This window comes from Pelophylax lessonae (genome assembly GCF_965119305.1).
Source record: "Pelophylax lessonae genome assembly, chromosome: 9".
Classification (NCBI taxonomy): Eukaryota; Metazoa; Chordata; class Amphibia; order Anura; family Ranidae; genus Pelophylax; species Pelophylax lessonae.
In genome coordinates this window covers 10,879,959-10,905,180 of record NC_138776.1, presented here as the reverse complement: position 1 = coordinate 10,905,180, position 25,222 = coordinate 10,879,959, and the positions used below count along the sequence as shown (strand labels likewise).

The following is a 25,222-nucleotide window of genomic DNA, read 5'->3' as shown; positions in this document are numbered from 1 at the left end:
CACCAACAGGTGACCCCTCTACACACCCCGTACCCTTCTACCGAGGAACAACGCACCCACCAACAGGTGACCACTCTACACACCCCGTACCCTTCTACTGAGGAACAACGCACCCACCAACAGGTGACCCCTCTACATACCCCGTACCCTTCTACTGAGGAACAATGCACCCACCAACATGTGACCCCTCTACATACCCCGTACCCTTCTACCGAGGAACAACGCACCCACCAACAGGTGACCCCTCTACACACCCCGTACCCTTCTACTGAGGAACAACGCACCCACCAACAGGTGACCCCTCTACATACCCCGTACCCTTCTACCGAGGAACAACGCACCCACCAACAGGTGACCCCTCTACACACCCCGTACCCTTCTACCGAGGAACAACGCACCCACCAACAGGTGACCCCTCTACACACCCCGTACCCTTCTACCGAGGAACAACGCACCCACCAACAGGTGACCCCTCTACACACCCCGTACCCTTCTACTGAGGAACAACGCACCCACCAACAGGTGACCCCTCTACACACCCCGTACCCTTCTACCGAGAAACAACGCACCCACCAACAGGTGACCCCTCTACACACCCCGTACCCTTCTACCGAGGAACAACGCACCCACCAACAGGTGACCCCTCTACACACCCCGTACCCTTCTACCGAGGAACAACGCACCCACCAACAGGTGACCACTCTACACACCCCGTACCCTTCTACCGAGAAACAACGCACCCACCAACAGGTGACCCCTCTACACACCCCGTACCCTTCTACCGAGGAACAACGCACCCACCAACAGGTGACCCCTCTACATACCCCGTACCCTTCTACCGAGGAACAACGCACCCACCAACAGGTGACCCCTCTACATACCCCGTACCCTTCTACCGAGGAACAACGCACCCACCAACAGGTGACCACTCTACACACCCCGTACCCTTCTACCGAGGAACAGCCCACCCACAGGTGACCCCTCTACACACCCCGTACCCTTCTACCGAAGAACAACGCACCCACCCACAGGTGACATGACCCCTCCTGGGTGACTAAAATAATAGACGGTGGAGGTGCAGTAGACATTGCATATCTAGATTTTAGTAAGGCTTTTGACACTGTCCCACATAGAAGACTTATCAATAAACTGCAGTCATTGAGCATGGACTCCCATATTGTTGAGTGGATTAGGCAGTGGCTGAGTGACAGACAACAAAGGGTTGTAGTCAATGGAGAACATTCAGAACAAGGTCATGTTACCAGTGGGGTACCTCAGGGATCTGTACTGGGACCAATTTTGTTTAATATCTTCATAAGTGATATTGCAAAAGGCCTCGATGGTAAGGTTTGTCTTTTTGCTGATGACACAAAGATATGTAACAGGGTTGATGTTCCTGGAGGGAAACGCCAAATGGAAAAGGATTTAGGAAAACTAGAAGAATGGTCAGAAGAGACAGAGGGGATATGATAGAAACTTTTAAATACATAAAGGGAATAAACTCGGTAAAGGAGGAGAGCATATTTAAAAGAAGAAAAACTACCACAAGAGGACACCGTTTTAAATTAGAGGGGCAAAGGTTTAAAAGTAATATGAGGAAGTATTACTTTACTGAGAGAGTAGTGGATGCATGGAATAACCTTCCTGCAGAAGTGGTAGCTGCAAATACAGTGAAGGAGTTTAAGCATGCACGGGATAGGCATAAGGCTATCCTTCATATAAGATAGGGCCAGGGACTATTCATAGGATTCAGATATATTGGGCAGACTAGATGGGCCAAATGGTTCTTATCTGCCGACACATTCTATGTTTCTATGTTTCTCTACACACCCTGTACCCTTCTACCGAGGAACAACGCACCCACGCACAGGTGACATGACCCCTCTACACACCCCGTACCCTTCTACCGAGGAACAACGCACCCACCCACAGGTGACCCCTCTACACACCCCGTACCCTTCTACCGAGGAACAACGCACCCACGCACAGGTGACATGACCCCTCTACACACCCCGTACCCTTCTACCGAGGAACAACGCACCCACCCACAGGTGACCCCTCTACACACCCCATACCCTTCTACCGAAGAACAACGCACCCACCCACAGGTGACATGACCCCTCTACACACCCCGTACCCTTCTACCGAGGAACAACGCGCCCACCCACAGGTGACATTACCCCTCTACACACCCCGTACCCTTCTACCGAGGAACAACGCACCCACCAACAGGTGACCACTCTACACACCCCGTACCCTTCTACCGAGGAACAGCCCACCCACAGGTGACCCCTCTACACACCCCGTACCCTTCTACCGAGGAACAACGCACCCACGCACAGGTGACATGACCCCTCTACACACCCCATACCCTTCTACCGAGGAACAACGCACCCACGCACAGGTGACATGACCCCTCTACACACCCCGTACCCTTCTACCGAGGAACAACGCATCCACCCACAGGTGACCCCTCTACACACACCACGTACCCTTCTACCGAGGAACAACGCACCCACCCATAGGTGACATGACCCCTCTACACACACCCTGTACCCTTCTACCGAGGAACAACGCACCCACCCACAGGTGACCCCTCTACACACCCCATACCCTTCTACCGAGGAACAACGCGCCCACCCACAGGAGACCCCTCTACACACACCTCGTACCCTTCTACCGAGGAACAACGCACCCACCCACAGGTGACATGACCCCTCTACACACACCCTGTACCCTTCTACCGAGGAACAACGCACCCACCCACAGGTGACCCCTCTACACACCCCATACCCTTCTACCGAGGAACAACGCACCCACCCACAGGTAACATGACCCCTCTACACACCCCGAACCCTTCTACCGAGGAACAACGCACCCACCCACAGGTAACATGACCCCTCTACACACCCCATACCCTTTTACCGAGGAACAACGCACCCACCCACAGGTGACCCCTCTACACACACCCCGGACCCTTCTACTGAGGAACAACGCCCCCACCCACAGGTGACATGACCTCTCTACACACCCCGAACCCTTCTACCGAGGAACAACGCCCCCACCCACAGGTGACATTACCCCTCTACACACCCCGTACCCTTCTACCGAGGAACAACGCACCCACCCACAGGTGACATGACCCCTCTACACACACCCTGTACCCTTCTACCGAGGAACAACGCACCCACCCACAACATTGTCCTTCCTGGAGGTAAACCAATGACAATTCTTTTCTCTTCCCCAGCTGTGGAATAGCAATCGGTTGTCAGGAGCCGTCTGCTAAATTGCTGTCAATTCCTGCAGCGCTTTGGAAGGTCTATGGGAAGGCGAGAGGGTACGGAACGCTGCGCTGCTCTCTAAGAGGATTACCCGGATCTCCGATTCATTCCGAGTTTTAGATTTCTCCATCCAAGCAGACTGGCTCTGTCTATGAGCTCAAAGGCAAATTCGTCTTTTTTTACTTATTTAAAAAGCAATGTAATAACCAGTCAAATAACGTAATTGCAAAAATACCAAAATACTACCAACACTTAAAACAATTAAAAATAAAATAAATATATATATATATATCCATATTCCTGAGGTTTGAATAAAGATCATGATTTACATCTCATTTTATAAATATGACATATGTTAAATGCTTTGTTTCTTTTTTTTTCTTTTTTTCTGATGTATATATGGAAAATCAGAAACACTGTTAAATTGTGTATCCCCTGAATAATAGACTCTATCTTGCTGTAAGTGAAGACTATCCAGGTGTTGTTAATTTCCAGTTAATGAAATCATTTTCTATATAGTGAATGTGATCAGAACCTGACATACATTTATATATTGTATCGCACAAAAAAAACATATATATAAATATATATATGTTCTCTGTATCACTCTAATGAGTGTGTATATATATATACAGTGCCTTGCGAAAGTATTCGGCCCCCTTGAACTTTGCGACCTTTTGCCACATTTCAGGCTTCAAACATAAAGATAAAAAACTGTAATTTTTTGTGAAGAATCAACAACAAGTGGGACACAATCATGAAGTGGAACGAAATTTATTGGATATTTCAAACTTTGTTAACAAATAAAAAACTGTAAAATTGGGCGTGCAAAATTATTCAGCCCCTTTACTTTCAGTGCAGCAAACTCTCTCCAGAAGTTCAGTGAGGATCTCTGAATGATCCAATGTTGACCTAAATGACTAATGATGATAAATAGAATCCACCTGTGTGTAATCAAGTCTCTGTATAAATGCACCTGCACTGTGATAGTCTCAGAGGTCCGTTTAAAGCGCAGAGAGCATCATGAAGAACAAGGAACACACCAGGCAGGTCCGAGATACTGTTGTGGAGAAGTTTAAAGCCGGATTTGGATACAAAAAGATTTCCCAAGCTTTAAACATCCCAAGGAGCACTGTGCAAGCGATAATATTGAAATGGAAGGAGTATCAGACCACTGCAAATCTACGAAGACCTGGCCGTCCCTCTAAACTTTCAGCTCATACAAGGAGAAGACTGATCAGAGATGCAGCCAAGAGGCCCATGATCACTCTGGATGAACTGCAGAGATCTACAGCTGAGGTGGGAGACTCTGTCCATAGGACAACAATCAGTCGTATACTGCACAAATCTGGCCTTTATGGAAGAGTGGCAAGAAGAAAGCCATTTCTTAAAGATATCCATAAAAAGTGTTGTTTAAAGTTTGCCACAAGCCACCTGGGAGACACCAAACATGTGGAAGAAGGCGCTCTGGTCAGATGAAACCAAAATTAACTTTTTAGCAACAATGCAAAACGTTATGTTTGGCGTAAAAACAACACAGCTCATCACCCTGAACACACCATCCCCCACTGTCAAACATGGTGGTGGCAGCATCATGGTTTGGGCCTGCTTTTTTTCAGCAGGGACAGGGAAGATGGTTAAAATTGATGGGAAGATGGATGGAGCCAAATACAGGACCATTCTGGAAGAAAACCTGATGGAGTCTGCAAAAGACCTGAGACTGGGACGGAGATTTGTCTTCCAACAAGACAATGATCCAAAACATAAAGCAAAATCTACAATGGAATGGTTCACAAATAAACATATCCAGGTGTTAGAATGGCCAAGTCAAAGTCCAGACCTGAATCCAATCGAGAATCTGTGGAAAGAACTGAAAACTGCTGTTCACAAACGCTCTCCATCCAACCTCACTGAGCTCGAGCTGTTTTGCAAGGAGGAATGGGCAAAAATTTCAGTCTCTCGATGTGCAAAACTGATAGAGACATACCCCAAGTGACTTACAGCTGTAATCGCAGCAAAAGGTGGCGCTACAAAGTATTAACTTAAGGGGGCTGAATAATTTTGCACGCGCAATTTTTTCAGTTTCTTATTTGTTAAAAAAGTTTGAAATATCCAATAAATTTAGTTCCACTTCATGATTGTGTCCCACTTGTTGTTGATTCTTCACAAAAAATTACAGTTTTATATCTTTATGTTTGAAGCCTGAAATGTGGCAAAAGGTCGCAAAGTTCAAGGGGGCCGAATACTTTCGCAAGGCACTGTATATATATACACACACAATAATAAACCTCTAATAACACCACACTCTAAAAATGTATCCTAAATCATTTAACTCAAACAATAATAAATAATGATAAATGTGTGTTTTAACAATTAATCTATAGCAGTGAAAACAATCATTTTTTTTAAGAAATATCCTCCCATGAAATCGAATCAATGGTAATAGATACCAGAAGGTGCTACAAAAATAATAGGAATTCAAAGCATACACACACACATATATATATATATATATATATATATATATATATATATATATAGTACCAGAAGCACTATCTTTACTGTGTAGATACAGTAAATGGTTGATTCTAAAAAAAAACAAAACAAAACAAAAAAAATAATAATAATTTGCAATGCTAATACCTATACATTTGCACAACCACCACAAAAAAATCCCAGTAGTGTGTCTGATGTGTTCTTCAGCTCCATCTAGTGGCCATCATGTGTTATTTTCCTCATTTTGGTATTGCAAGAAAATACCACATTATGGCCACTAGGTGGAGCTGACGATCAAGGGAAATAGTCATCCATAAAGCACTGGGAATTTGTGATGTGAGTTCATGCACAGTAATGAGAGGAAACGCGATGAGAAATCTCCATAATGGGACAGCAAATAAAATCCCAATATATATCATTGAAAACATGAACAATGGAACAATGCAATTACCCAGAGCAACCAATCAACCGCCGCTCCGCTGCCATGGTATTGGCACCACCAGTAAATGCAGCGAGCCCCAATGGAGAGCAGGCAGCGTGCGTTCTGTCGCGTCCGGACGCCGCGCTCTACGTCAGGAAAAATACCAATCAGCGGCGGCAGTGAGCGACCTCTGGAGGCCACACAAGAATAGCACAGCGCGGGAGGCACTCAGCCAGCCTCAGTCATTATTAGAGGAACAAGCCAGGACAGCAAATCAGACATTTCTATTTCTATGAAGCAGCAGAGCGGTCAGACATGCAGGAAGAGGCACAGCGGCAGCATCCCTACAACACGGAACCTTCCAAGGGGAAGAGAAGAAACGTTTGGTTATTGAGCATCATTTGGCTGAACCCCCTAGAAATCAGATGATGTCATCAGTCTGCTGCGAGCAGGAGGAGGCATTTCCTCAGTCTCCCCTCCCCCAGTGATCAGATTGTACATTGCAACTTTGTAGAAGCATTCCCTCAGTCTCCCTCCACGTGATCAGACTGTACATTGTAACTTTGTAGAAGGAGGAGGAAGCATTCCTGTAGGAGGAGGCATTTCCTCAGTCTCCCCTCCCCCAGTGATCAGACTGTACACTGTAACTTTGTAGAAGCATTACCTCAGTCTCCCCTCCCCCCCAGTGATCAGACTGTACATTGTAACTTTGTAGAAGCATTTCCCCAGTCTCCCCTCCGTCAGTGATCAGACTGTACATTGTAACTTTGTAGAAGCATTTCCTCAGCCTCCCCCCCCCCCCCCAGTGATCAGACTGTACATTGTAACTTTGTAGAAGCATTTCCTCAGCCTCCCCCCCCCCCCCCCAGTGATCAGACTGTACATTGTAACTTTGTAGAAGCATTTCCTCAGCCTCCCCCCCCCCCCAGTGATCAGACTGTACATTGTAACTTTGTAGAAGCATTTCCTCAGTCCCCCCTCCCCCCAGTGATCAGACTGTACATTGTAACTTTGTAGAAGCATTTCCTCAGCCTCCCCCCCCCCCCAGTGATCAGACTGTACATTGTAACTTTGTAGAAGCATTTCCTCAGCCTCCCCCCCCCCCCAGTGATCAGACTGTACATTGTAACTTTGTAGAAGCATTTCCTCAGCCTCCCCCCCCCCCCAGTGATCAGACTGTACATTGTAACTTTGTAGAAGCATTTCCTCAGTCCCCCCTCCCCCCAGTGATCAGACTGTACATTGTAACTTTGTAATAAGAGGAGGAGGCATTTGCTCAGTCTCCCCTCTCCCAGTGATCAGACTGTACATTGTAACCTTGTAGCAAGTCACTAAATACAATCTGTGTCAGACATTTGTGAACACAGACCTGCAAAGACACCAGAATCTGCATTAAAGAGCCACCTCTGAGCTGGCATCTCTCAGGCCGGATGTGTAACTGAATGATGCCTGAACATAGATGGCTCTGTCCTTCCGGAGACAATAAAAGCAGACAAAGGCATTGTCAGGGGAGTGGTGTGATCTCTGTGCGGAGTAATATATTCCCTAGCATGCACTTAACATAAATCTGATGACAGGTCCCCTATAAGACCCCTTTCACACGATCGGACCGATCAGGTTTTATTTTATTATTATAATTTTATTTTTTTCCCCCATCCACCATCTACAGCCAGCTTTACTGTAAGTCCTGGCAGGAAAGTCATTACCTTTTTATTACATTATTATTATCATTATTATTATTATTATTATTTACTATTTATTTTATTATACTATTATCATTTTAAATATTTTTATTTTATTATTGTTATTTTCCCCATCCACCATCTATAGCCAGATTTACTGTTACTCTTGGCAGGAAAGCCATTTCTTTTTTAGTTTCATTAACCACTTAAGCCCCGGAGGATTTGGCTGCTAAACGACCAGGGGGTATTTTGCGATTCGGCACTGCGTGACTTTAACGGACAATTGCGCGGTCGTGCGACGCTGTACCTAAACGAATTTGGCGTCCTTTTTTTCCCACAAACAGAGCTTTCTTTTGGCGGTATTTGATCACCTGTGCGATTTTTTGATCACGCGCTATAAACAAAAAAAGAGCGTCAATTTTGCAAAAATAGCAATATTTTTCCCTTTTTTTTATATGAAATTCCCCCCAAAAAAATGTAAAAATCAAAATTTTTTAACATTTTCGGCCAATTTGTTTTATGCTACCTATGTTTGGTAAAAAAAATCGCAAAAAGCGTATTTTGATTGGTTTGCGCAAAAGTTATTGCGTTTACTAACTAAGGGAAAAATTTTTGTCATTTTTGTTGTTTTTTTTTTAACGCGTAATGGCGGCGATCTGCGATTTTTTTGCGGTACTGCGACATTGCGGCGGACAGATCGGACCCTTGACTGACATTTTTGACACTTTTGGGGTTACCAGTGACATTTCTACAGTAATCAGTGCTATATATAAGCACTGTTACTGTAAAAATACACTGGTAGTGAAGGGGTTAACTTTATTTGAGAGGGAGGGGCTGTGTGTGTCCCTAGGGGCGTGATTCTAACTGTGATTGGCTGTGGCTTCAGCTGTATGCAGAGTGATCAACGGATCTACATAGTAGATCCATATGATCAGCTCTCATACAGAGGGGAGAATGACAGGCAGCTTGTTTACACAAGCTGCCTGACTTTCTCCCTCTCCCCCGCCGATCGCAGAGTGGCCGGCGGACATCGGGTCCGCCGGTCACACGCGCGGGGGGGGGTCCGTGACCACGCGGGAGCGGGAGCGCGCCTCCGGCGGCGCGCGCTCGCTCCCTAGACTAGCCCTACGTCACTTTGCCTGTGAGGGGCTGACCGCCGATGTAGATAGTCGTGCAGCGGTCGGCAAGTGGTTAATATTAATATTATTATGTATTTACTATTTTATTTATTATATTATTTAATTATATTAATTTTTATTATTTTTATTTTCCTCATCCACCATCTATAGCCAGCTTTACTATTAATCTTAACAGGAAAGCCATTACCTTTTTATTTTAATTATTATTAATAGTATTATTATTAATTATTAATGTTAATATTAATTTGTATTCACAATTTTTTTTATCTTTTATTATCATTTTACTATTTTTAATTTCTTATTTTAATTTTCCCCCATCCACCATCTATAGCCAGCTTTACTGTTACTCTTGGCAAGAAAGACATTATTTTTTCCTTATTATTAGTAGCGTATTATTTACTATTTCTTTTTTTTATATTTTTATAATTTTTTTTCCCCCACCCCCCATCTATAGCCAGCTTTACTATAACTCTTGGCAGGAAAGCCATTACCTTTTTATTTACATTAATATTATTATTATTATTATGTATTTACTATTTTTTTTAATTTTACTATTATCATTTTAAATATTTTTATTTTATTATTGTTATTTTCCCCATTCACCTTCTATAGCCAGATTTACTATTAATCTTAGCAGGACAGCCATTACCTTTTTATTTTTATTATTAATAATATTATTATTATTATGTATTTACTATTTTTTTTATTATACTATTATCATTTTAAATATTTTTATTTTATTATTGTTATTTTCACCATTCACCATCTATAGCCAGATTTACTATTAATCTTAGCAGGAAAGCCATTACCTTTTTATTTTCATTATTATTAATATTATTATTATTAATTATTCATGAAAACCATAAAAATTTTGAAAACGTCACAGGAAGTGACGAAACGCGTCAAGGTTGTGGAGCGCACGTCAGCACGCTACTCACCACGTGGAACGCAAGCCGGAACACTCCGCTCGCCACTCTGCTAGGAGGTGTTTGTAAGCGATTTCTTTGCCTGCAAACTTGGAGTTTGAGTCTTTCTCGGCTCCGATTTTTATGAATATTTGATGAATAAACTTTTAAAACAATAATGCACTATCTGGAGCCTTTCTTTTAACCCCATATCCTGAGGATCGAGATCGGGTAAGGAGGAACCTAACCTGTATCCCACCAGGATCATCCACAAAGGGGATCCCCAATCTGGCCTGAACGGCCTCCAAGCGCTGTAGGTCCTAGTGCTATACAGCACATAGGACCCAACAATTCCGGTAAGTCATTTATTTCTACCACAAGCCACAGGAAAAGAGGAATCCACGTCACGAAAGTCACAAACCTTTATTTATTGAGCACGAAGCACTTTGCACCTGATCACCACTTGAAAAGACTTTATTTATTGAATTTTACATTTATTTTATTCACATATATTTATCACTACTGGAAAATACCTATTTATCTATTTATCAATTCCTTGGAACTTTTTATTAATTTTCATGTGTTTAATTGATTTGTATTTTCACTTATATTGTAAAAATTAAGTTTTCAACATTGTTCACATACATTAAGTTAATTGTTTTTCTGCGGCAAGCGCTGTATATAGCCTAGGCTATTTTTCTATCATACATATTATTATGTTATAACAATAATAATAATAATAATAATAATAATAATAATAATAATAATAACAATAATAATAATAATAATAATAATAATAATAATACTATTAACAATAATGAAAAAAAAAGGTAATGCCTTTCCTGCTAAGAGTAATAGTAAAGCTGGCTATAGATGGTGGTTGGGGAAAATAAAAATAATAAAATGATAATAATATAATAAAATAAATAGTAAATACATAATAATAATAATAATAATAATAATAATAATAATAATATTCATGAAAATAAAAAGGTAATGGCTGTCCTGCTAGGAGTAATAGCAAAGCTGGCTATAGATGGTATTGTATTATAAAAACAAAATAGTAAATAATAATACTAATAATAGTAAAAAAAATAATGGCTTTCTTTCCAAGAATAACAGTAAAGCTGGCTATAAGATGGTTGATGTAAGAAAATAAAAATAATAAAATGATAATAATATAATAAAATACATAATACATTATTATAAATAATAATAATTAATAAAATGTAAAAAAATAATAATAATGAAAATAAAAGTGTTATGGCTTTCCTGTTGAGAGTAGGAGTAAGAAAATAAAAATAGTAAAATAATAATAATATAACAAAAAAAAATAGTAAATACATATTATTATTATTATTATTATTATTATTATTATTATTAATAATAATAATAATAATAATAATAATAATAATCATAATAATAATAATAATAATAATGAAAATAAAATGGTAATGGATTTCCTGTTAAGATTAATAGTAAAGCTGGCTATAGATGGTGGATAAAGAAAATAAAAATAATAACATAAAAATAATAAAATGATAATAATATAATAAAATAAATAGTAAATACATAATAATAATAATAATAATAACAACAATAATAATAATAATAATAATATAAATAATATTAATAATAATAATAATCATAGTATTATTATTATTATTATTATTATTATTATTATTAATGAAAATAAAAAAGTGTTGGCTTTCTTTCCAAGAGTAACAGTAAAGCTGGCTATAGATGGTGGATGGGGAAAATAACAATAATAAAATAAAAATATTTAAAATGATTATAGTATAATAAAATAAATAAAAAAACAAAATATTAATAATATTAATAATCATATTAATGTAAATAAAAAGGTAATGGCTTTCCTGCCAAGAGTTATAGTAAAGCTGGCTATAAATGGTGGATGGGGGAAAAAAATAATATAATAAAATAAATAGTAAATAATAATAATAAAAAAGTAATGGCTTTCCTGCCAAGAGGAATAGTAAAGCTGGCTATAAATGGTGGATGGGGAAAATAAAAATGATAAAATGATAATAAAATCATTTTAAATGTTTATAAAAATATTTAAAATAATAATTGTATAATAAAATAAACAGTAAACACATAATATTAATATTATAATAATATTAATGTAAATAAAAATGTAATGGCTTTCCTGTCAAGAGTGAAGCTGGCTATAAATGGTGGATGGGGAAAATAATAATATATTAAAATAAATAGTAAATAATAATATAATAATGTAACGGCTTTCCTGCCAAGAGTAATAGTAAAGCTGGCTATAGATAGTGGATTGGGGAAAATAAAAATAACAAAAAAATAATAATATTGTAAAATACATATTAAATTATTATAAATACTAATAATAATTATTATTAAAATGTAAAAAAATAATAATAATGAAGATAAAAATTTTATGGTTTTCCTGTTAAGAGTAGGTACATTGTAGGTAAGACTGGACATTCAAGGTGGATGAGGGAAAATAAAGATAATAAAACTATATTGGAATATAATAAATAATTCATTAAAATAAATAATAATACCAATAATAATTACATACATAATAAAAATATTAATGAAAATAAAAACATAATGGGGTTCCTGACAAGAGTAATAGTACATTGTAGGTAAATCTGGTCCTTTGAGGTGAGTGTGGGAATCGTCCCTGCTTTGTCATTTCTCTCTGACATTGGGAAGACTCCCCCCCCCCCCCCTGTCAGACTAATGGGCCATACACACTATAAGATTTTCTGAAGACTTTTTCCTAGACTTACCAAAACCATATAATATGAGGTCAAACCTAAACACTTTCAATTTGTATGCAATCTGGCAGGTCCTTGCACTACATAGAAAAGGTAAATCTGAAGGAAAAAATCTTCAGAAAATCTTATAGTGTGTATGGCCCTTAAAGCCTGCAGCGCTGATTGCGAGGAAATTTTCGAGCAGGGTGGCTGTATAGAAGTTTATCAATAGAAATTGGTCTGGTCCCTGATTAATTTCTTTCCATGTATGGGCAGCTTAAATCATACACCAAAAGAAGCAGACACAGAATGAACAAGCTGCATGCAACCTGATTCCCCCCTCCACACACAATTGGCTGTCCTGTGTATCACTTGTCTTTCTCTATAGATTGTTTCAGTGTAGCTTCCATCTCCTTTGTATGAAGGTGGTTACAATGTAACATTGCTTGGAACAAATCCAGTGCAATCTGAGCCCCGCCCCCACCATATGTGGAGATCCGTGCAATCTGTATACACTCCAATAAGACACAAAGTAACCATCGGCCATCTACTAATTATTTTTATATTTGACCAGTCACCCCCCTTCTCCTGGGATCTTTGTGTTATTATTTCCTCCCATAGAAGAAGACACCCCGGGGCCGAAGTCCTTCTCCCTCCACCAAAGACACATACAATATTTCTCATCTTTTTTTATCCCTGTTTTTTTTTTCTAACAAGGATGGATAGAAACGTCTATATTTCCTGCCCCATGAGGACTACTCTGCTCTTATTTAATCAGAAGACTTTAGAAGGAGCGGGATTTAATTAAAAATCAGAGTATCTTGGGAGCGGGAGATAGGACCGAACTCGGCGAGCAATATTCCGACCGCTAACCCAATTCCCCAAATTTTAAATTACGTGACGGAATCTGTTTGTCCGCGTAACCCATTATCATTGACAATGTTGTTTCCTTCTAATAAAAGTGTGGGGGGGGGGGGGATGCCAAGGCTGGTAACCAAAGTTAAATCTATAAAAAAAAGAATAATAAACATATAAAGAGAGAAGAAAAAATAATCTATACCATCTCCCTACTGGTAAAAAGATATAAAGGTTATAATAATTAATTATATATAATTGGTTATATATTGGTTTTGCATTGCACAGGTTTCTAAGCTTTCTTTTGGTGGTATTTAACAACTCCAGACCCCCGTAGATTGACCCCCCCCCCTTCATGACCGGACCATTTATTTATTTATTTATTTATTTACAGTTTGTTCTATTTATTTATTTATTTATTTTTACAATATTGTTTTTTTTTTTAATATATGAATAAAGCCGGCACACGAAAAGGCTTCTTCCAAGTAAAATTCTTTATTCCAGCATGGATAGCGGTGACAACATGACAAATGCTGATGCGTTTCGGCTTTACACCTTCCTCATAGCAGTGTTTTTTTTTTTTCTTAACCACTTCTGGACCGGAAGGTTTTCCTCCTTAATGACCAGGCCAGTGGACTTGTCAGTAGGACAGTGGACAGTGTCAAAAGTTTTCATTTTTATTATTATTTATTTATTTACAGTTTGTTTTATTTATTTGTTTATTTATTTTTACAAAATTGTTTTTTTTAACCACTTCTGGACCGGAAGGTTTTCCTCCTTAATGACCAGGCCATTTTTTTGCGATACGGCACTGCATTAGAGCAGTGGACTTGTCAGTAGGACAGTGGACAGTGTCAGTAGTTTTTATCTTTAATTTTTATTTATTTATTTACAGTTTGTTTTATTTATTTATTTGTTTATTTATTTTTACAATATTGTTTTTTTAACCATTTCTGGACTGGAAGGTATTTCCTCCTTAATGACCAGGCCATTTTTTGCGATACGGCACTGCATTAGAGCAGTGGACTTGTCAGTAGGACAGTGGAAAAAGTCAGGAATTTTCATTTTTATTATTATTTATTTATTTACAGTTTGTTTTATTTATTTATTTGTTTATTTTTACAATGTTTTTTTAACCACTTCTGGACCGGAAGGTTTTCCCCCTTAATGACCAAGCCATTTTTTTGCGATACGGCACTGCGTTAGAGCAGTGGACTTGTCAGTAGGACAGTGGAAAGCATTAGTAGTTTTCATTTTTATTATTATTTATTTATTTACAGTTTTATTTATTTATTTTTACAATATTATTTTTTTAACCACTTCTGGACTGGAAGGTTTCCCCCCTTAATTAATAGGCCATTTTTTTGCGATATGGCACTGCGTTAGAGCAGTGGACTTGTTAGTAGGACAGTGGAAAGTGTCAGTAGTTTTCATTTTTATTATTATTTATTTATTTACAGTTTGTTTTATTTATTTATTTGTTTGTTTATTTTTACAATGTTGTGTTTTTTTTAACCACTTCTGGACCGGAAGGTTTTCCCCCTTAATGACCAAGCCATTTTTTGCGATACGGCACTGCGTTAGAGCAGTGGACTTGTCAGTAGGACAGTGGAAAGTATTAGTAGTTTTCATTTTTTTTATTATTTATTTATTTACAGTTTTATTTATTTATTTTTACAATATTATTTTTTTTAACCACTTCTGGACTGGAAGGCTTCCCCCCTTAATTAATAGGCCATTTTTTTGCGATATGGCACTGCGTTAGAGCAGTGGACTTGTTAGTAGGACAGTGGAAAGTGTCAGTAGTTTTCATTTTTATTATTATTTATTTATTAACAGTTTGTTTTATTTATTTATTTTTTTATTTGTTTATTTTTACAATGTTATTTTTTTTAACCACTTCTGGACCAGAAGGTTTTCCCCCTTAATGACCAGGCCATTTTTTGCGATATGGCACTGCATTAGAGCAGTGGACTTGTCAGTAGGACAGTGGACAGTGTCCAAAGTTTTCATTTTTATTATTATTTATTTACAGTTTGTTTTATTTATTTATTTCGTTTACAATATTGTTTTTTTTAACTACTTCTGGACAGGAAGGTTTTCCCCCCTTAATGACCAGGCCATTTTTTGCGATACGGCACTGCGTTAGAGCAGTGGATTTGTCAGTAGGACAGTGGAAAGTGTCAGTAGTTTTCATTTTTATTATTATTTATTTAGTTTGTTTTATTTATTTATTTATTTATTTTTCATTTATTCTTACAATATTGTTTTTTTTAACCACTTCTGGACTGGGTTCCCCCTGGACTTTGCTAAGGCCTTTGACACCGTGCCCCACAAACGCTTACTGTACAAACTAAGGAAGGTAGGTATGGACCATAGGGTGAGTACCTGGATAGAGAACTGGCTCCAGGGGAGAGTCCAGAGGGTGTTGATTAATGGGGAGTACTCGGATTGGGCAGGTGTGTTAAGTGGGGTCCCCCAAGGTTCTGTCCTGGGACCAATCCTGTTTAATTTATTCATAAATGATCTAGAGGAGGGGATATCGAGTAAAATCTCAGTATTTGCGGATGATACTAAACTAAGCATGCCAATATCTTCTATACAGGATGTGGAAACCTTACAAGCGGACCTGAACAAAATAATGGGGTGGGCAACTACATGGCAGATGAGGTTTAATGTTGAGAAATGTAAAGTAATGCACTTGGGTGCCAGAAACCAGAAAGCAAGCTACTCACTAGGGGGGGAACCTCTGGGTGAGTCTAGGATGGAAAAGGACCTGGGAGGCTTGGCAGTGGCATGCAATGCCAAGCCGCTGCAAGCAAAGCCAACAGAATACTGGGATGCATAAAAAAGGGGATTCACTCCAGAAATAAAGAGATTATTCTCTCTCTCTACAAGACTCTGGTCCGGCCACATCTGGAGTATGCTGTCCAGTTCTGGGCACCAGCCCTCAGGATGGATGTGCTGGAACTGGAGAGAGTCCAGAGAAGGGCAACAAAAATAATTAGAGGAATGGAGGACATCAGCTATGAGGAAAGACTACAAGCACTGAACTTATTCTCTCTGGAGAAGAGACGATTGAGGGGGGATATGATATCAATGTACAAATACTGTACTGGCGACCATAACATAAGGAACAAACTATTCAGAGAAAGGGAATACAATAAGACACGTGGCCACTCACTAAAACTAGAGGAAAGGCGGTTTAACCTTAAAATACGTAGGGGGTTCTTCACTGTCAGAGCAGTAAGGATGTGGAATTCTCTTCCCGCAAACAGTCGTATCAGCAGGGAACATCAATAATTTCAAAAAACTATTAGATGGGCACCTTAAAGACCACAACATACAGGGGTATACAATGTACAACATACAGGGGGTATACAATGTACAACATACAGGGGTATACAATGCACAACATACAGGGGTATACAATGTACAACATACAGGGGTATACAATGTACAACATACAGGGGTATACAATGTACAACATACAAGGGTATACAATGTACGATTAACAGCAAACACACACACACATAGGTTGAACTGGATGGACTGATGTCTTTTTTCAACCTCACTAACTATATAACTATATAACTGTGTAACTATGTAACTATATAACTATGTAACTATCGTTAAGTTGAAGCGGCACACAGAACACAGAGCGCCCCCCATCCATGTGCCAGAGGTAAATTGATTATGATGTAATTGGGGTCCCCGGGGGGGAATATCAAAGTTCGCTCTGGGTTTGGAAGTCATAATTAATTGTGTTAGGACTCATTCATTTATTAGCCGTGGATTTCCAGGCTACAATTATCCTCTCCAGCCTTCTATTGTTATATAATAATGGGGGGGGGGGGGCGGATCATATCCTCGCGGCAGGAGAGGCGCCTTTTTCACAGCAAAGGGAGCGCAATTGTGCCTAACGCGCCAATCTGCGGGAGAAAGCTGCAGCGGCGCCCGGGGGGGGTTCAATGGTCCTGAAATGACTCTGAAATATAACACAGCTACTGCTGCAACCAGGGACTGCGTTTTCTTGGCAACCTGAGGCTCCTGAGATGGCATGGGACTAAAGGGCTCAAGCCTTTGTGTTTTGCAGATCCATGGAAATGCACTACAATTCATATAAAGTGACATTAAAAGCAAACTTTCCTCCCCACTTTGAATGACAATTGTGCAGTTATGCAACGCTGTATTCAAACTACATTTTTATCATTTTTTTTTCACACAAATAGAGCTTTCTTTTGGTGGTGTTTAATCACCGCTGGGGGTTTTATTTTTTGCTATTTTGCTTTTTTCTCTGTTGTAAAAATTTGCAAATAAATAATCTTTCTTCACAAATTTAGGCCAAAATGTATTCTTCCACATTTCACCCACTATCACCGCTGCCACTGATTTAATCTACCCCATCACCATCACCGCTGCCACTGATCTCATCTACCCCCACCCACCATCACCACTGCCACTGATCTCATCTACCCCCACCCACCATCACCACTGCCACTGATCTCATCTACCCCATCACCATCACCGCTGCCACTGATCTCATCTACCCCATCACCATCACCGCTGCCACTGATCTCATCTACCCCATCACCATCACCGCTGCCACTGATCTCATCTACCCCATCACCATCACCGCTGCCACTGATCTCATCTACCCCATCACCATCACCGCTGCCACTGAGTTCTTCTACCCCATCACCATCACCGCTGCCACTGATCCCATCCTCCCACCCACCATCACCGCTGCCACTGATCTCATCCCTCCCCACCACCATCACCAATGCCACTGATTTCATCTACCCCATCACCAACTCCACTGCCACTAATTCCATCCCTCCCCACCACCAACACCGATGCTACTGATCCTATCCCCCCACCACCACCTCCACTGCCACTGATCCCCTTCCTCCCCACCATCCCTATTGCCACTGATCCCCCCACCACCATCACCACTGCCACTTATTTCATCTACCCCATTACCATCTTCACTGCCACTAATCCCATCCCTCCCCACCACCATCACCAACTCCACTGCCACTAATCCCATCCCTCCCCACCACCATCACTGATGCCACTGATCCTATCCCACCACCAACATCTCCACTGCCACTGATCCCCTTCCTCCCCACCATCACTACTGCCACTGATCCCACCCCCCCCCCACCACCATCAACACTGCCACTGATTTCATTTACCCCATTACCATCTTCACTGCCACCAATCCCATCCCTCCCCACCACCATCACCAACTCCAATGCCACTAATCCCATCCCTCCCCACCACCGTCACTGCTGCCACTGATCCCACCCCCCCCCACCACCTTCACCGATGCCACTAAACCTATCCCCCCTCACCACCATCTCCACTGCCACTGATCCCCTTCCTCTCCAACATCACTACTGTCACTGATGCCATCCCCCCCGTCACCATCACCGCTGCCACTGATTCCATTCCCCCCTCCAACATCACAGCTGCCACTGATCCCACCCCCCACCAACACCATTTTCACTGCTATTGAACCCATCCCCCTATACAATCACTGCTGCCACTGATCCCATCCCCCTCCACCACCATCCCCTACCACAACCATCACCACTACCACTGATCCCAAACCCCCCCACCACCACCACCTCTATCACCATTGCCAGTGATCCCATCCAGGTCTAAAGCTGTGTATAGGGCCCACCATCCTTGCTGCCACTAATCCCATCCCTCTCCACCACCATCACCACTGCCATTGAGACACCATCCCTCCCACCAACACCATCATCGCTGCCACTGATCCCCTCCTCCCACCACCATCACTGTTGCCACTGATCCCATTCCCCTCCATCACCATAACCACTGCCATTGATCCCATCCCCCCTACCAACACCATCATCGCTGCCACTGACCCCCACCACTATCACCGCTGCCACTGATCCCAACCCCCCCACCACCACCATCTTCGCTGCTATTGCACCCATCCCCCATTACAATCACCACTACCACTAATCCCAAACCCCCCCACCACCACCACCTCTATCACCGCTGCCAGTGATCCCATCCAGGTCTAAAGCTGTGTATAGGGCCCCAAAATTTCTGATGGCTGCCCTGCTTGTAGTATTGCCATTTACAGATCTCCCCTTTGTACAGTCGTCCCCAGAACGCTGCAGAGAGAAGCACCCCGTGAATCAGGTAAGCTACATGTGTGCCTCACATCTGCCTGGAGTTCAGCAGTCAAGGTGAGCTGACACTATAAACCCGATCATGAGGACAGATATGAGCATCCACTGCCTTGTACATACAGTATGGGTTCAACACCTACAACATGGAATGCAAGCATGTGTTTCACAAATAGATACGCTGAAATACGCCACAAGCCGGTACCCTGCTGTTACACAGATGGAAAGTTCTTCTGAAGAACAATTTGGTTCTGTTCCATTTGATCCATTTAACAAACTGTCTGTCGTTATATAAATAAATCGTGTTTGTTGAAGATCTGCAGACACGTTGCATTGGCAAGTGCCGAATTCATATGTAATGCTTGGATCCTTCTACCGAAAAACAGAGATTGTTCTTCTTCTTCCTTCCATAGAAGGATGACTCACCATGGAAAGATGTCATCTGAAGCTTACTGAGGGAATGGAGAGTATGGAGGGTATGGAGAGCATGGAAAGCATGATGAATATGGAGAGCATGGAGAGTATAAAGAGCATGGAGAGCATGGAGCGTATGGAGAGCATGGAGAGTATAGAGAGCATGGAGCGTATGGAGAGCATGGAGCGTATGGAGAGCATGGAGAGTTTGGAGGGTCTCAAGAGCATGGAGAACATGGAAAGTATGGAGAGTATGGAGAGTATTGAGAGCATGGAGAGTTTGGAGGGTCTCGAGAGCATGGAGAACATGGAAAGTATGGAGAGTATTGAGAGCATGGAGAGAATGGAGAGTATGGAGAGTATGGAGAGCATGGAGAGTATGGAAAATATGGAGAGTATGGAGAGCATGGAGAACATGGAGAGTATGGAGAGTATGGAGAGCATGGAGAGTATGGAGAGCATGGAGAGCATGGAGAGTATGGAGAGTATGGAGAGCATGGAGAGTATGGAGAGCATGGAGAGCATGGAGAGTATGGAAAATATGGAGAGCACGGAGAGCATAGTATGGAGAGTATTGAGATTTTGGAGAGTATGGAGAGCAAAGAGAGCATGGAGAGTATGGAGAGCATGGAAAGTATGGAAAGCATGGAGAGTATGGAGAGCATGGAAAGTATGGAGAGCATGGAGAGTATGGAAAATGTGGAGAGTATGGAGAGCATGGAGAACATGGAGTGTATGGAGAGTATGGAGAGTATGGAGAGCATGGAGAGTATGGAGAGCATGGAAAGTATGGAGAGCATGGCGAGCATGGAGAGTATGGAGAGTATGGAGAGCATGGAGAGTATGGAGAGTATGGAGAGCATGGAGAGTATGGAGAGTATGGAGAGCATGGAGAGCATGGAAAATATGGAGAGCACAGAGAGCATAGTATGGAGAGTATTGAGATTTTGGAGAGCATGGAAAGCATGGAGAGTATGGAGAGCATGGAAAGTATGGAGAGCATGGAGAGCATGGAGAGCATGGAAAGTATGGAGAGCATGGAGAGCATGGAGAGCATGGAGCGCATGGAGAGCATGGAGCGCATGGAGAGCATGGAGAGCATGGAGAGTATGTAAGATGACGTTCAATAATGAAAACACAATTCACAAACGATATAAGGTTTGACTGAAGGAGAATTAAATCAAAACTGTAATAAATTAGGCAAACTGGCACATAAGAGATGTCTTCCCCAGCTTTCACAATGGTCCACATTCATTTTTAATCACTTCTGCACTGCCCACCCCACAGTACTGCAGACAGGTGGTCCATACAGGCACAACAAACCTGTACATCGCTGGCCTCTTCTGGGTACAGGGCACGCTTGCACGCACACCACCGGCCAATTTTGTCAGCAGGTCCCAGCCAATGATTCATGTCCAGGACCTGCTGATCGGCTGTGTCCAATGACAGCCTAGAGAGCTGTGTTGACAATCAACACAGAGCTCTGTACAGAGGGAACAATGTCTCTGTTTCTGTTCCCTGCACAGCAGGGAGAAGGAACAAAGAGATTTTTAGTAAAAAGCAGCATGTAATACACACATTTACCCTAGGTTCACATCTATGCGGTTTATGTGGTTTTCAAGCGCGTTTTGTGGTGCGTTTTGCGTTTTTAAACCCACATTTTTGATGCGTTTTTTTGCATGCAGTTTTCATGCATTTTTTTATTTTGTATTTCTCTTTAAAAAAAACTGTGAATAGCTGGTTGTTAAGGAGCGGGCCGGGAAGCCGGCCACCGCGTCCTTGACAACCCATGAGTCATCAGCTGTCAGCAGCCTTCCCCGCTGATAGCTGAATGGAGAAACAAGAATTGCATACAAAAAAAAAACATTGGGAAAAAAATGGCGCAGGGTCCCCTCCCAATCCATACCAGGCCCTTCAAGGAACCCCATACCAAACTTTTTTTGAAGGATGGCATGGGATCCCCCCAAAATACATACCAGACCCTTATTCGAGCATGTAGCCCGGCAGGTCAGGAAAGGGAGGGGACAAGCAACCTGAACCATACCAGGCTACATGCCCTCAACATGGCGGGGGGGTGCTTTAGTGTAGGGGGGTCTCTGCCCCTCGACCCCAAAGCATCTTGTCCCCATGTTAATGGGGGTAAGGTCCTCTTCCCCACAACCCTGGGCGGTGGTTGTGGGGGGTCTGCGGGCAGGGATCATATTGAAATCTGAAAGCCCCCTTTAACAAGAAGGCCCCTAGATCCCCCCCATGTGAATGAGTATGGGGTACCTTGTACTCCTACCCATTCACCAAAAACTTGTAAAAAGTGAATAAAGGCAGTACAAGTAGAGTTTCTGACTATTTGTTAAAAAATAAATGTAGATTCATCATAAATCACATCGCCGCCGCACCGTAGGACCCAAAAAAAGCACAAAAAAAAAGCACCGCTCACGATGCATTTCGGCATGGGCGCTTCTCAAAGGGGCCAGGGGCGTCTTTTGACCATATCTTGCATTTGGGCCATTGAAAAGAATGGGCTGCCAAATGCGCAGAAAATGCATTAACACACCCACGATCCGTTGAGCCTGCGTGGTGTGAATGGAGCTTAACCGCACTCCCAGGCATCTGCGCAGTGTCAGGACAAGATCATCTAGAGCCCAGGGTGAGTATGCCAAATTGCGCCTCCCCCCTCAAGATGTATGAGCGTTATGTGTCAGCAAAAACCCCCTCCCCCCCCCCAAAAAAATATCAGAAACTGATTCTGCATGCTTACCCGCTAAGCATGAATTCCCCCTCCCAGCATAAATCACTTCTTCCCACCCCCTCAGCTTAAATCCTCTCATTCCGCATATGCTCCTAGCACGATCCCCCCCCCCACCCCTTCCAAAAATAAATTAATTCTTTCCAGCACAAACTCCCCTCCCTCTATCCTCCATCTTAGACCAAATCCCCCCCTCCCCCCTAAATTTCCCCTCCTAGGACAAATAACTCTCACTACTAGCACAAATCCCCTTCCCCAAAAACTTTTCCCCTCCTAGCAAAAATTCCCACCCCCCATATTATCTTTTCTAGCACAAACCCCCCCAAAATCCCTCCTCCTAGCACAAATCCTCTTCCCCCATTCCCCCTCTCAACACAAATCTTCCCAAATCACCACTCCTAGCACAGCTCCCCAAATTTCCCCTCCTAGAACCATTTTTACCTCCTGAAAACCCCCCAAATTCCCCCCTCAACACAAATTTCCTCCCCCCAATCTGCTTGTGGTGCCCCCACACCTCACATGATACCACAGTGCACAGGGCAGCCCCCCTTCCTGCCCACCCCTTGTCCCGTCCCTACACCCGGGAATGCGTCTAATTCCACATGTGCCAAAATAGATTGCGCTCCATCACCTAACTAAATGAATGGGCTGCCCTACACGTGACACACGGAAAAAATGCGGAAAACGCGTACGCACTTTTCTGCACCTGCATGGTGTGAACACCTGGAGCCTGACCTCTCCTGTATCCTATATCATTATCCTTTTTTTTTCAGTAGAGTTCTTCCTTAAAGTGTCCTCAAGAATATGGCGGGATACCAATCGAGCCGATCGTCCTTTGCAGTTCTTTCCAACCTCCCAAAGGAAGCCTGACAGGCTCTAAATTCGTGATTCGCCTTCCTATAGATAATACCATAAATATTCAGACTGGGTTAAAAGTGTAGCGCGCACTACGAAGCCCCGACACGTTTCGCACGCTGCAGACCGCGCGCTCTATGTTAGGACGGGAAGCCGGAATGGCACTTACCCAAACTGACAGCTTAATGGACTTGCGGCCTATCAACTTACCAGAGTCTATTACACACTCTGCTTCAAATAAGCTTTCGCAGCCTAATCCGCGGCACACTGTCGCTTTAAATCCCGCCGTACGTCATGTAATATACTATAAAGGGTACTTAGTGAAGGATTTCTCCGTTCATCGCTCCTCGGCTCCCTTCTCTGCTTCCTGGGGTATCAGCGGAAAGTTACTTTGTATATAACGCGGGGTGATGGAAATGTAACGTTTGATACATTGTGACATTATACAGGGCCTTGAAAAAGTATTTACACCCATTGAAATTTTCCACATTCCGCGCCGGATCACATTCATTATCTGGAATGTAACAAAAACGACTGTATTGATTTCTGTCCTATCAGCTGTGCTGATTTAAAGGCTCACTCCAATGAAACATGAGAAATTTACATTTAAAACCCCCCCCGGGGACACGGACTGCGAATTTCCCTTCGCTCGTTTATCATGTTCCGCTGGCTTTATCCTTCTCCTTATTTTCTGAATGAAAGGTGGATCTTCACTGGTTCTGAGCTCCGCCCTTTGTTTTCCATCAAGAAGGCACCACATTGCATGATAAGTGGCACTCAGAGGCAGTGTGAGAGGACTGCTCTATCTGGTTGCAAAGGATTATAGTCTATATATAAAAAAAAAAAGGAAGAGAGCGCCACAAATCAAATTCAAGGCTCAGAAGGTAAATGGGTTTGCAACATCTCAAGCACATCTGGGTCTAGTCCTGAAGAAGGGTGCTTTGGGAGCTCTGGAAACGCGTTGCCTTTACTTTATAACCTATCAGGTTTACTGGACATAAGTTGTGGTGCCTTCATCCTTTTACATAGACTTTCAGACTGCTCTAGGGATCTCCCAGATGGTGGTGGAGCCTCCAAGGGTTGGAATCGGTACCAATTTTATGCACATCAGGGTCTAGTCCTGAAGAAGGTGGCTTTGTGAGTCCCTGAAATGTGATACCTTTACTTTATAACCTGTCAGGTTTACTGGACATAATTTGTGGGGCCTTCATCCTTTCTAATAGATTTTGAGACTGCTCTGGGGATCTCCCAGATGATGGTGCAGCCTCCAATGGTAGGAATCGGTACCAATTTTATGCACAACAGCGCCCAGTCCTGAAGAAGGGTGATTTGGGAGCTCGTGAAATGTGTTGCCTTTACTTTATAATCTATCAGGTTTACTGGACTTGAGTTGTGGCGCCTTCATCCTTTTACATAGATTTTGAGTCTATTCCAAGGGTTGGAATTATTACCCTTTCCAAGCATATCAGGGTCTAGTCCTGAAGAAGGGTGCTTTGGGAGCTTCTGAAACA

General features: G+C 42.1%; 1 protein-coding gene across 2 annotated transcripts in view; it reads right to left on the bottom strand.

Annotated features, from left to right (window-relative positions):
* KCNIP2 (potassium voltage-gated channel interacting protein 2) overlaps window positions 1-25,222 on the bottom strand; it is a 686,963-nt gene that overhangs the window by 643,469 nt on the left and 18,272 nt on the right. The gene's annotated exons all lie outside the window — the stretch shown is intronic.